Source organism: Macrotis lagotis, chromosome X, assembly GCF_037893015.1.
Source record: "Macrotis lagotis isolate mMagLag1 chromosome X, bilby.v1.9.chrom.fasta, whole genome shotgun sequence".
Classification (NCBI taxonomy): domain Eukaryota; kingdom Metazoa; phylum Chordata; class Mammalia; order Peramelemorphia; family Peramelidae; genus Macrotis; species Macrotis lagotis.
In genome coordinates, this window is record NC_133666.1 from 327,981,119 (window position 1) to 327,994,104 (window position 12,986).

General features: G+C 39.5%; 1 pseudogene; it reads left to right on the top strand.

The window, feature by feature from the left end:
- LOC141499083 (corrinoid adenosyltransferase MMAB pseudogene) overlaps positions 1 to 12,354 on the top strand; it is a 32,271-nt pseudogene extending 19,917 nt beyond the window's left edge.
- The last annotated feature ends 632 nt before the right edge of the window (positions 12,355 to 12,986 follow it).

The following is a 12,986-nucleotide window of genomic DNA, read 5'->3' on the forward strand; positions in this document are numbered from 1 at the left end:
TTCTGTTTTTCCCCCAAAAAATCACATTGCCTCCAAGCAATTATTAAAATTGATTGAAATAAGATAGTTTTATCTTGGATTCTTAGAATCATAAAGAACTTTAGAAATAACCTACAGATGAGGAAACCAAGACCCAAGGATGTCAATTGACTTTCCCAAGATCATGTCAAAATCACAACTAGGGTGGAGCAATTGGAGCCTTTCCCCAGGATGCTGATATTGGGGGGGGGGCATATTTTCTCCCTGTTCCTCTATATTTACTTTATCCCAGAGGATTGGGCAAGATTTTCTATAGGATAAGTGTTTTCCTCTCCCAGGAGGACTACATCTGATTATAGTGGATTTATTCTCTGTGTCCTCATTCCTTTCCCTTCTTACTAAGATTCCTAGTTATGGTTCTAGGTTACAGGTTACATAAAAGTAAAAGAAAAACTTGAATCCAGGCCTCTTGATTCCATTATACTACATGCCATTCCATTATACTACAGTGGAACATAAAAAGACTACATTGCAGTAACAGTTAAACAGCTTAAATAACAGTTAAATTTGTTATGCAAACATTAGCTGCAAATAGCCACATCATTAAGGGCAGCCAACATAAAAAGACAAGTTTCACTAAATCCTGAAGATTAGCAAATTGAAGTTTTGGCAGAGCAAGATAGGCAGGGAATTCCTGGGAGGATCAAATTATAGTAATTCCAGAGTTTCCCTTGCTCTCCAGAGTGCACAGAGAGTAGGTGTTTAGCTTATAATTTTTTTAAAGTATGGGCTTGAGCATATAGTAAGTTAGAGAAAATAAAACAGATATTCAAGATGGCATTTCACCATTGTAAGCAGAGCAAGTAAAACACTATCTTGGAAGTACTATCCTTATCTTTGGAATGAAATCACCTCCTTGAGTATCAAGTGATTAAACAGCTTACCACTTGAGGAGTCATATGTCTGCACTTTAGGAACTTATTGGTAATATTAAATTAGTATTTATTTAATACTTATGAATTATCCTTGTCATTGACCCTGCTAGCCTGTTTGGAGGCCCCGGCCTCTACTGACAGCACTATGAGACGTTAAATCAAAGGCTGCCTCATTTTTACAGAAATCTCCTGGAAAATCAGTTTTTTGAAAGGCGTAGAGGAAAGAATTTCTCTCTGTCTCTCTATCTCTGTCTCAGTCTCCCTCTGTTTTTCTCTCTCTGTCTCACAAACACATCTTTAAAGATTGTATTTATTTTGAGTTTTACGGTTTTCCCCCATCTTACTTCCCTCCCCCACCCCCCACCCCCACAGAAAGCAATTTGTCAGTCTTTACTTTGTTTCCATGTTGAACATTGATACAAATTGAGTGTGATGGGAGAGAAATCACATCCTTAAGGAAGAAACAAAAAGTAAAAGAGATAACAAGATCAGACAATATGATATCTGGTTTTTTTCCCCTAAATTAGAGGGAATACTCCTTGAACTTTGTTCAAACTCCACGGTTCTTTATCTGGATACAGATGGTATTCTCCATTGTAGATAGCCCAAAATTGTCCCTGATTGTTGCACTGATAGAATGAGCAAGTCTATCAAGGTTGATCACCCCCATGTTACTATTAGGGTCACAAACACATCTTACATCTGTCACATTTCCTTAGCATTTCTTTCTTTTCTTTTTTTTTATACCTTTTTTTCTTTTGTTTTCTTTTCTTCACTGTCCTTTTTAAAAAAAAAAACGTCCTGAGGAGGGACTCCAGTTCTCAAAGGTATACTGATAAAATGATTTTCAAAGGTGTCCACTAGCTCAGATAGACTCTTAAAATTTTTTAAATGATTTTATTTTTTTCAATTAACAAGCGTTTATTTCTTTTCCTCTCCTCCACTGGAAAAATAAAACAAATCAAAACCTTTATGACAAATAAGCATATAATCAAGTAAAACGAATTCTCACATTGGCATTGCCCCCAAACATGTCTCATTCTGCATATTGACTGATAAACTGTCCAAAGAAACAGCCAAAATGATAAAAAATACTATAAGCCCCATACACACTGGTCAGTGATCAATAACCCTGTGGGAGTCTTTCTACCACTCCTCAAGAAAAATGAAATGTCATAAAATTTCAAATCAATTCATTAGCTAAGTGCTTGGGACTGTGTTGGGTAGTAATGATTATTTGGGGATGATCCCTGTAGTTTCATCTCCGTTGGGAAATCCTAGTATAGAAACTCCACTATTGCAAATCAGCAACTGCTCTCCCTAAGATAAATGGGGTCTCACATTTAATTAAAAAAAAACTCACCCCTCCCACCCCTAGCAATTGGGGCTAAGTAACTTGAGTGTCACAGCTAGCGAATATTATTGTGTCTGAATCTGGATTTGAACTCAGGTTCTCTTGACTGCAGGCCTGGTTCCCTATCCACTGAGCCACCTAACTGCAACATTAAGCAACCTTTTTAAAAACACAATTTGTCCTGCTGAATCACCTCAGTTTTTTTCTCCTTATGAAAGGAGTTAGCTGCTACTTTTTCAATTCTTTTCCTCTCATGTCCTCTCTTCTCTAAATCTCAAGCCAATACCCCAAGGAAATTCTGGAGGCAGGTTAAATCTTCAAAATCTAACTTTCTGTGTTAGGAATAGCTCCTCTATTAGTATTAAAATGTTCTCTCCTTTGTTTTGCTTTTCTTTGTCTCCGGGGAGAAGTAATCTTCAACTCTCAGTCTTAGCTTTTAGATGGCTCAGTGTTTCCTCTTCTATTCCAGTATATGAGTTTCTTTTTAACATAAAAAAACTTTGTGACCTCCTTTCTCCCTCCATATTAATTGTTTTATTAATATCTGTTGATTCAATAAATATATGGTTAAAGGTAAATATGAATTCTGTAATACTTTTGAATAAGTATATGTTTGACAATATCTATATAGACTTGAAAAATAGTAATGTTATACATGCGAGATACATTTTATCTACAGAAGATTTGTTTAGAATACTAAGTATCTTATCAGTCAAATAAGTATTTACTATGGCAGAGCTGATGTTAAGGGTTAGTAGAGTGAAGAAAGGCAAAAAAAAAGTCCCTCCCCTCTTAGAGCTCACATTTTGATGGGTAGTCAACATGTAAATATTTAGGCACATATAGACAAGATAGATGGTTCCTTAGAAAGGGAAAGCATTTGCAGTTGTGGTAACCAGGAAAAGTCAGATAGGATTTGACATAAATCTAGTAGGAAATCATAGGCAAAGTGTGCCAGGCAGTGGTGAACAACCAGTGCAAATGGAGGGAAATGAGATGGAGTACCATATCTACATTGCTTATTTAATTGTTGAATGAGCAATTGGTAGTATTTTGTAGCTTCATAATTTTCAGTTCTGATCAAATGAAGAAAGTTCCAACCTAGATGTAGTTGCAACTCTAACTTCTTTCATTTATTCAGATTAATGCACCAAGTGCAGAAAACACTCTTTCACAGACATAAGTAGTAGGAAAAAGCATTAGGAAAAGACATTATTATGCAGCAACAATCAGATAGTTCTGTGTACTCAGAATGAATATGTAGCTAGGAGACATATAAGGTACCTTTGATGACTGGTCTTACATACTTTTTCCTATTATATAGACAATATAAAACTTTTAACACAATACCCATTATTCACATTGCATATTTTGTTGGTACTATATGAAAACAAAAATTACAAGTCTTTTTGCACATATGAGTTTGTGGACCATTTGTAATATCATCTCTTCCTTTTAACCCCTTCCCCTAAACCAGGGTCCAAAGTCCATAGATTGGGAACCCCTAACTAGTTTGTAACTTTCTTATGTGAAACCTTTGTATTAATAACCAATTATAAGGGGTGGCTAAGTGGTGCAGTGGATAAAGCATCGGCCCTAGAGTCAGGAGTACCTGGGTTCAAATCCGACCTCAGACAATAATTACCTAGCCATGTGACCTTGGGCAAGCCACTTAAACCCATTGCCTTGAAAAATCTAAAAAAACCCTCCAATTATAAAGTAGTTTAAGATATGCAAAGCACTTTACTGCTACTGTATTTGTGAACCCTGTAAGGTAGACACTACAGCTATCATTATCTCTATTTTACAGATTAGGAAACTGCAGCTCAAAGATTAAGAGACACAGCTAGTTATCAAAGGCAGGATTCAAACCCAGACATTTCTGATGTCAAGTCCAGAAAACATTGAAATACATCCCACTTTTTTGGTACCAAGTTCATTATTATGTAACAATCTTTGCTGAACACATTAACAAACAAAAGTAACAGTAGTGATCATAGTTCCACCATGCATAAAAGAGTTATGCAATGAATTGATGCTGAGTGAGATGAGCAGAACCAGAACATTGTACATCCTAACAGCAACATGGGGGTGATGATCAACCTTAATGGACTTATTCCATCAGTGCAACAATCAAGGACAATTTTGGGGTATCTACAATGGAGAATACCATCTGATTTCAGAAAAAGAATTGTGGAGTTTGAACAAAGACCAAAGACTATTACCTTTAATTTATTTTAATTTTTTAATTATGAAGATTTGATTTATTTTGAGTTTTACAATTTTTCCCCTAATCTTACTTCCTCCCCACTCCCCACAGAAGGCAATTTGCCAGTCTTTACAGTGTTTCCATGGTATATATTGATCCAAATGGAATGTGATGAGAGAGAAATCATATCCTTAAGGAAGAAATCTGAAATATAAGAGATAGCAATATCAGACAATATGGTATCAGTTTTTTCTAAATTAGATATTACCTTTAATTTTTTAAAAAATGTTATCTTATTATTGTAATTTTGCTATCTCTTACACTTTATTTTTTTCCTTAAGGATATGATTTCTCTCTTATCAAATTCAACTTAGATCATTGTATATATACCATGGAAACAGTGTAAGACTAACAGACTGCCTTCTGGGTGGCAGGGAGGGAAGCAAGATTGGGAGAAGGTTGTAAAATTCAAAATAAATAAATAAAATTTTAAAAAAGACTTATGCAAGATATTTTTAACATACCTACAATTTTTAATTGTCTTCCTTCTCCTTGATTTTTCAAAGCTCTTTTTAATGTCAACAAACCCTTTCATGGAAATTCTCCTTTCTTGGTTTCTGTGACACTGTTATAAATGGCTCATGAATACTTAGGCCAGAATGATTAACTTTTTTTATTAAGACATATTAATAAATCACACACCTCTCTCAAGGGGGGAGGGGCAAAGAATCCCAGAAATGTTAGGTTTTATATGCAGTTTGAAAGATTTTGTTCCTGCCTCTTTTGCCAATCATAGGCTAGGGTCATACTCTAATTGGTACATTGGTCCCCATATGTTTCCCCCCACCCTGCTCATTATACTAATGAGCAAGAACAGCTATCTCCTTGAGTATGATCAAAGGAAAAGATTGAAGAGCCTAGGTTAATTTAGAACTAGATGGGACAAACCTGGCCTAATCTCAGTGTTTGATCAGATTGAGACTAAATCTTTTGTTTTAACTCAGTACATGCCCATGGGCAGCAATATAGGCAGACCCCAGTTTTTGTAATGTAAACTAACAATTTTCCCTTCACATTCTTGTGGAACCTAAACACCGCCATATTCCTCACAACACTACATCACTTTAGTTTGGTTCAACCCTTAATTCTTCATCTTATTTGGCTTTTCCTTTTTTCCCCTTCCATTTCCTAATTATTGACTTCCCTCAGGCTTTAATCTATCAAACTGCCAAACTCAAACCTCTGCTTTGGATTATCTTGAATGGAATATCCCATAGACGTCTTAAACTCAATATATCCAAAATATCAAAATCAACATTTTTGCCCTCCCCATTCCTAAATTTCCTATTACTGTGGAAGCTACCTCTATCCTCCTAGTCACCCAAGATCACAATTTAGGTAGATTTTTGATACTTTTTTTTTAATTTATTTTTTTATTCTCATTTTGTACAAATGTTTTTTTTACATTAATAAAATATTCTTGTTTACAAGTAAGCAAAATACCCCTCCTCCCCCATGAATATAGATAGACTTGCTTGGATGAAAAAAAGTAAAGGGTAGAGAAAAAAAATTAAGATAAAAAAGATAATAGTAATAATTGTAGGTATGGCCAGGTGGTGCAATGGATGAAGCACCAGCCCTGGAGCCATGAGCACCTGAGTCCATATCCAGCCTCGTAAACCCAACAATCACCCAGCCGTGTGACATGCAAGCCACCCAATCCCCATTGCCCTGCAAAAACCAAAAAAAAAAGAAAGAAAAAAAAGACCCAAAATAAAATAAAATAGTAATAATAGTAGGGGTGGCTTGGTGGCAGACAGAGCATTGGCCCTTGAGCCAGGAGCACCTGGGTCCAAATCCCGCCCCAGACACCCAAAGATCACCCTGCTCTGTGGCCCCAGGCAGGCCATCCGGCCCCACTTGCCCTGCACCCTCCCCCAAATAATAATAACAAAAAATGTGCTTCAGTCTTTGTTCCAACACCAACAACTCTGTCATGGGTGGATCTCATTCTTTATGATAAGTCCATCACAAAAGTTATTTCCATATTTTTCCACCCTTGCCATTGCTGATCACAACTCCCTCCTTTCTTATTTCTCCACTACCATGTACTATATTTTTTTCTCTCCTTTCACTCTGACTCTGCTGTAGGGTCGCTGAGTGGCGCAGCAGACAGATTCCTGGTCCTAGGGCCAAGAAGCCCTGAGCCCCCATACCACCCCTTAGGCCCAGAATCCACCTGGCCCTGTGGTCCTGGGCAGGCCTTCCAATCCCAACCCCTTGCAAGAAGTAAGAAAGAAAATGTGTTATATCTGGCCACTCTCCCCCCATGGTCCATCCTCTCCTCCTTTATTCACATCCCCACCCCTTCCCCCTGCTCCCCGCTCCTTCTTACTCCAGATGTCTATACCCCATTGAGTATATATGCTGTTTCCTCTCCTAGCCATCTCTGATGAGAGCAAAGGTTCCCTCATTCCCCCTTGCCTCCCCACTTCCATATCATTGCAATAGCTCATTGTAATAAAAAAAATCTTATGTGAAATATCTTGGACTATTCCCCCTCTCCTTTTTCTTTCTCCCATTCCATTTCCCTTTTTTTTATTGACTCCATTTTTACACCATATTTTATCTTCGAATTCAGCTTTCTCCTGTGCTTCAACTGTAAAAGCTCTCTCTACCTGCTCTATTAACTGAGAAGGTTCAAATGAGTATTATCAGTGTCATTTTTCTATGCAGGAATACATACAGTTCATCCTCATTAAGTCCCTCATATTTCCCCCCCCCCCCTCCAATCTCTATGCTTCACCTGAGTCCTGTATCTGAAGATCAAACCTTCTGTTCAGCTCTGGCCACTTGAAAAGGAACATTTGAAATTCCCCTGGTTCATTGAAAGTCCATCTTTTTCCCTGGAAGAGGACATTCAGCCTTGCTGGGTAGTTCATTCTTGGCTGCATTCTAAGCTCTCTTGCCTTCCGGTATATTGTATTCCAAGCCTACGAGCTTCCAATGTAGCTGCTGCTAAGTCCTGTGTGATCCTGACTGTAGCTCCATGATATTTGAACTGTGTCCTTCTGGCTGCTTGTAATATTTTCTCTTTGACTTGGGAGTTCTGGAACTTGGCTATAATATTCCTAGGGGTTGTTTTTTTGGGATCTCTTTCTCTGGGGGATCGGTGGATTCTCTCCATTTCTATTTTGCCCTCTGCTTCTAGAATATCAGGGCAATTTTCCCGTAGTAATTCTTTGAAAATGATGTCAAGGCTCTTTTCCTGATCATGACTTTCAGGTATTCCAATAATTTTTAAATTATCTTTCCTAAGTCTGTTTTCCATATCAGTTGTTTTTTCAATGAGATATTTCACATTTTCTTCTAATTTTTCATTTTTTTGGTTTTGAAGTATAGATTCCTGATTTCTGGTAAATTCATCAATCTCCCTGAATTCTATTCTTTGTCTGAAGGATTTGTTCTCCTCAGAGAGTTTTCTTATCTCTTTTTCCATCTGGCCAATTTTGCTTTTTAAGGCATTCTTCTCCTCACTAACTTTTTGAACTGTTTTATCCATTTGACCTAAGCTGGTTTTTAGCATGCTATTTTCTTCAGCATTTTTTTGGATTTCCTTGACTAAGCTGCTGACTTCATTTTCATGTTTTTCCTGCATCTCTCTCCTTTCTTTTCCCAGTTTTTCTTCCAACTCCCTCATTTGATTTTCAAAGTCTTTTTTGAGCTCTGTCATAGCCTGAGCCCAATTTCTGTTTTTCTTGGAGTCTTTAGATGCAGGAGCTTGTGCTTCCTCATCTTCAGACTGAGTATTTTGATCCTTCTTGGGCTCATTTGCAAAATATTTCTCAATAGTCTTCCTTTCGTTTCTTTGCTTGCTCATTTTCCTGGCCTGGGCCTGGTTTGGGGGTGCTTCCTGAGCTTTTGGGACACTCCCACAAGGGTCTCTTTGGGTGAGGCTCTGTCCTCCCTCCTGGTCTGTGAATGACCATAAGCACCTCCCTCTGCCACAGGGCCGAGGTGGGGGGGGCTGCTGTTCTATGGGGGGGCCTAGACTGTGATCAGGATCTGAATGTGGTCAGAGCCCCAGAGTCCTGTTCCAGGGGCAGAGGACAGAACTCAGCAGTCTCTCTCTCTCTCTCTTCACTCCCCTCCCTCAGCTCAATGGGCTCATGCCCTGGGGGCTCCTGCTTACCGACTCCGCCTGCTTCTGTTTCCTGGATCTGGGCTGGGGAAAGACCATGCTGCTTGCTGTGTGCCCTGAGGGCTGGGCTCCATGTGCTCGCTCTGGCAGAGGTCCCCTGCTGTTCCCCCACTTTGTGCCCAGTGCTCCTCAGGGTGCAGCTCAGGGGACTCCCTTGCTGCTGTGAGCTGAGACTCCCAGCGCCCTGGGGCTGCCTCCGGGAGGCTGAAGTTCTTTTGCTCTGGCGGGCCACCCCTCTGGCAGGCTGCCTCTCCGATCCCGGGGAGCAGAGCCTTTCTGCTCTTTTCCAGGTTACCTTGAGTAGGAGAACTGCCTCACTGGGTCTCTTTGTGGGTTCTGTCTCTCAAAAGTTTAGTTAGAGTCCTTAGCTGATGAATTTTATCAGAGAGCTCCTAAGACTGGATCCCTTCTTGTCGCCATCTTGGCTCCGCCCCCCCCATCGATTTTTGATTCTTACCTCTCTTATTCAATCTCTTGTCAAGTCCTGTTGAATTTAACTTTATAAGATATCTCATATTTAAGATATTTTTCTCTCCTCTGATATTGTCACCACCTTGGTGCAGGCTCTCATCACCACCTATCTATATACTATATGATTTTCTGATTGACCTTCTTCCCTCAAGTCTGTCCTAACTTCTGTCCATCATCTACTTTTCTATCAAATTGATATTCCTAAAACATGTCTCATATATATATATATATACATATATATATAATGTATGTATACACACACATGTGTATATATATATATATATATATATATATATATAATAAACTTTATTGGTTCCCTATAACCTCTAGAAGAATATGAAATCCTTCACTTCCTAACCTGCCTCCCACACCACTCCCACCCTCCTTTCTTCTTTCAACCTCCTCCACTCCATATACTCTACAATTCAGTAACACTAGTCTACTTGCTGATCTTGCAAAGCTACTCTATCAGCTCCAGCTCCAGGAATTTTTACTGGATATCACCTATACCTGGAGTTCTCTATCTCTTTATCTCTGCTTCCTGATTTTTATCACCTTCCCTTAAGTCTAAGCTCAGACACCATATTCTGCAAGAAGTCTTTCCTGAAACTCCATAAAGTTAGTGAATTGTATATAATTTATCCTGTATATATCTTGTTTGTACATAGTTATATCTCAACCACTGGACTGAGCTTGAGAAGAATTGTTGTTTTATGTTTGTTTGATTTTGCTTTTTTTGTCCCCTGCACCTAGTCCTTAACTCTGTGCCCAGTCATTGTAGGGGCTTAATAAATACCTGTTGATTGATTAACTACCCCACTATCTTTAAATGCTTCTTTTCTTCTGCACTATTCCTGATAAGTCACCAAGCATTATTTATTGATCACTATGATAGGCTCTTGGCATACAAAAAGAAAATTGGAATAGTTGCACACCTCAAAGATCTTACAAGCAAACAAGGGTGAAAATAGCTTTACATAAAAATACATCTAAAATAAATGCAATGTAATTTGTAAGAAAGCACTAGTTTCCGGAGGGGAGAGAAATAAGGAAAGGCTTCTTCATGCTGCCCTTTTTTATTTTCTCTATGTTTTAACCTTGTATTTGATACTCATTTCAAAAAGATTTCATAAAAAAAATTTCAAGTTGTGAGAGGAAATTATGGGAGCTAGAGGGTAGTGCCATATATGCAGTGGTTTGTACTGAATCCCACACCTTCCTAGGCATAGTCTTCAATATAACTAGAAGGGAGTTAATGGACAAAATGAAGTAAGATTTGAATGACTGAAGTCCTTCAAGGAAAATTAGAGCAGTTCCATTGAGTGAAGATTGTAGTTGGAGTGGGAGAGCAACAAGTTTAAGATGTAAAGAGGTGGAAAAAATTTGTGTGATGAATAAGCCCAAGGAGTGTTTGTATTAGTGTTTGAATGATGTGGAGTAAGTGGAGATAAAAGTTAGTAAAGTAGAGAAAGGTGATAAATGTGAGGTCACAGTATCTATAATTATAGCAAAGGACAAGATGAAAGGGAAAAACGTCACTGAAGAATGAGGAAGTGGGTCTAAGAGAATTGTAGATAATGGTGATAATGATTTTGAAAGGGTAGTATAAATTGATTGGTAGATTGTATCTGATTTTTTTTCCTTCTCTCCACCTAATGGTTTACTTGAGTGAAAGCTTTTATCCTTATTACAGGTCCAAAAGGATTTTCTAAAAAGATACAAACAAAAACCACTTAATTTATAGTCATTTATTTTAAAAGCATTTATTAAGTAACTACTATGTGCAGAAGACTGTGGTGGATTCTTGGGAAAATATAAAATTTAAATTAAAAGGGTAACAGACTGAACTCAGAATATCTGTTATTACTGAAAGGAAAAAGATTAATAGAAAGAAAAAGCTAGGGTGTCATGGAGTTTATAGTAGGAGATGAAGTATTTACTGACAAGGGGAGAGTAAGGAACACTTAACAGGAGAATTGACACTTGTTTTAGGCTTTAAAGGATAACTTCGTGTTTGTGAGACTTGGGGGGAAAAGTGTGGGAGAGAAGAAATATTAGACTGCCTACCACACTGAAGGTCTACAGAGCCATTGTGCTGACCTCAAAGTTGTATGCCTCTGAAATCTCCCATACCAGGAAACTGAATTGCTTCCATTTGAATTTTCTTAGGAAGATTCTGAAGATCACCTGGCAAGAAAAGGTACCAGACACTGAGGTCTTTTTTTTTTTTAACTGAACTGCCAAGCATTCAAACTCTACTTCAGGGAGAGTCAATTCTATGGGTTGCCACATTGTTTGAATATCAAATGTACATATGTCTAAAAGAATATTCTATGGAGAGCTCACACAAGGTAAATACTCACATGGAAGCCAGAAGAAGTGATACAAAGACACTCTTAAGAATTTTGGATTCAGGGAGCCGTAGGGGAACCGAGAAGGGTCATGCTCTGGGCGATGGCTCTCTGGAGTCCGGCGGCCCAATGGGCTGGGGCCTGGCTATAGGCCTGCGCGCAGGGGTTGCGGTGCTCCCGCGGGCAGAGCCATGGCTTCGGGGAAAGCGCAGAGAGGGGGCGACCTTCATCAGAGACGACACAAGGTTGTCCAGGATTTACACCAAAACGGGAGACCAAGGTTTTTCCAGCACTTTCACTGGGGAAAGGAGACTTAAAGATGACCAAGTATTTGATGCTTTGGGAACCACTGATGAATTAAGTTCAGTTATCGGGCTTGCCATCGAAGTCCTGACAGGAAAAAGGCCATCCATTTGTGCAGGAACTTGAGAAAATCCAGTGCAGGCTGCAGGATGCCGGCTCAGCCACTGCGACACCGCGGGCTTCGGCCAGGGAGGCTCATTTGAAGCGCACAGCATTCAGTGAGGACGCCATCCTGGACCTGGAGCGCTGGATAGATGTGTACACAAGCCAGTTTTCAACCCTCACAGCTTTCATTTTGACTTCAGGAGGCAAGAGCAGTGCGGCCCTCCACCCGTACCGAGCTGTGTGCCGCAGAGCCGAGAGAAGTGTGGTTCTTCTAGTCCAGGCCGGGCAGATGGATGCAAATGTGGCTAAATTCTTGAACAGACTCAGTGACTATCTCTTCACTTTGGCCCGATATACAGCCATGAAGGAGGGAGAGGAAGAAAAGATTTACCGCAGGCAGGACCCCTGCCCCTAAGCTGGAGCACTGAGAGGCATGCTAGGGAAAGCCTGTAAAGAGTGAGGCTGGTGTCCTCCTCCCCACATCACAGCACGGCCAGACCCAGGACTGTTCTGTGGAAAAGCCTGAACCACCTACCCCTTCACCTCACCCCGGCTTACTTCAAATCCACTTGAAGCTGCTTCTTGGTCCCCTCCACGACCCACCTTCATTGACTCTGTGAGCGACCAGTGCCCTACCCCCCCCCCCCCCCAAGATTGGGAAGCCCAGTTCTCTGAAAGCGGAAGTATCCGACACTTGAAGTGGCCAGAGAATAAAAGGAATGCCAGAGGAAAAAAAAAAGAATTTTGGATTCAGTTATGAGATATGGATCACACTGGCCCTGGACCACCCAGGTTCTCTATGAGCAAAGCAGAATTATAGTAGCTCAATAAAAAAATCTAACATGATATGCACAAATTTAGAAACATCCTTATCCCAAATATTCATATAACTATTTGTATCTGACCTGTGGCAGATAATTCTGAGCTTTGTGTACTAATCAACCACAGCTGGACACACTGTACCTTGATCCCAACATAGTGATGTCATTTTGGTCCTCTTCAAGAATGAAGGACAAAAATCAACCAAAAGACAGTTAGAATTTCAATAGGCAAAGGGGAGCTAAATGATATTCTAGGT